This window comes from Protobothrops mucrosquamatus, unplaced genomic scaffold, assembly GCF_001527695.2.
Source record: "Protobothrops mucrosquamatus isolate PMUCROS unplaced genomic scaffold, P.Mucros_1.0 scaffold4495, whole genome shotgun sequence".
In the NCBI taxonomy this organism is placed as follows: domain Eukaryota; kingdom Metazoa; phylum Chordata; class Lepidosauria; order Squamata; family Viperidae; genus Protobothrops; species Protobothrops mucrosquamatus.
Window position 1 is genome coordinate 7,581 of NW_015390401.1, and position 1,432 is coordinate 9,012.

Consider the following 1,432-nt stretch of genomic DNA (forward strand, 5'->3'; position numbering starts at 1 on the left):
CCTTCCCCTCTCCCCTTTCCTCCCCTCTTCTCTCCTCTCCCCTCTCCTTCCCTCCCCTCTCCTCTCCTCTCCTCCCTTCTCCCCTCTCCCCTTTTCTCTCCTCTTCTCTTCTCTCCTCTCCCCTCCCCTCTTCCCTCTCCTTTCCTCTCTCCTCCCCTCCCCTCCCGTCTCCTCTCCTCCCTTCCCCTTTCCCTCTCCTTCCCTCTCCAACCCATCCCATCCTATTTTTCCTTCCTTTCATCTCTTCTGTTTCCTTCCTTCCTTCATCCCTCTTCCTTCCTTCTTTCCTTCGTCTTTCCTCTTTCTTTTTCTCTCTCTTCCTTCCTTCCTTCCTTCCTCCCACCCTCCCTTCCTTGCCCTTATGTTTTCTCCTCCTTTCATCCCTTTCTTTTCCTCCCACCTTCCTTACCTTTCTCTTTCTTTTCCTTCCACCCATCCATCCATCCCTATTTCTTTCCTTCCCTCCCTCCCTTCTTTTACCTGAATTTTATGCTCAAAGATTGCCCCGATGTTGCTTCGCATGGACCTGGAAGGACAGCAAAGCAGAGGGGGGGGGGAAACAAACTCAAATTCTTAAGGGAATCGCTGCAGTTGGATAAGTCAGTGACCCGGTTGTTAAGTGGATCCGGCTTCCCCCATGGAGGAAGGTCGCAAAAGGGGAATCACGTGAGCCCCGGGACGCCGCAACCGTCTTAAGTACATGCCAGTTTCCAAGCGTCTCAATTTTGATCACGTGACTCTGGGGATCCCCCAAGGGTCGTAAGTGTGAAAAAGGCTCGTAAGTCACCTTTTTCCTGTTGCAACTTCGAACAGTCACTAAATGAATTGTTGTTAAGTCGAGGACTACCTGGATTTTTTGTGCCCCGCCTTCTACTCACCACAAGCTGTGCTTGGATCCGTCCTTCAAGTTATCCTCTTCCTCCAGGTAATCTACGAAGACGGGCTTCAGGAGGTGTTGTCCCCCCTTGGCTGACATCTTGACCAGGTGTTCCTCCTCCTGGCCTTCTCTCTTCTTCTCCTCTTCCTCCTCTTCCTCCTCTTCCTCCGCTGAGATCTTCGCCGCCTCCTCTGGCCTTGAAGGACCTACTTCGATCTCCTTGGGCTTCAGTTCCAGCATCGATTCATCCAACATGGATAAATTGTCCCACTGATTCTCCAACTCACCCTTGGTGGGCTCCTTGAGGAGGTCCCATGGTTCATCCAGCAAGGTCAGGAGGTCTTCGTCGACCCCACTTTTCTCCAGCCTGATGGGTTGCTCCACACCAACCTTGGTCTTCTTGGGAGGTCCCCTGGGTTTCTCACTAGCCTTGGATTCCTGGCTTGTTCTCCTGGGCAGCTGCTCGGCTTCTTCGGCGGTTTCATTTTCGGCCAAGAGTTTATCTAATTCTTCCTGAAGGAAAAGCTCGACTTCCTTCCTCAAGCTTGTCTCTTC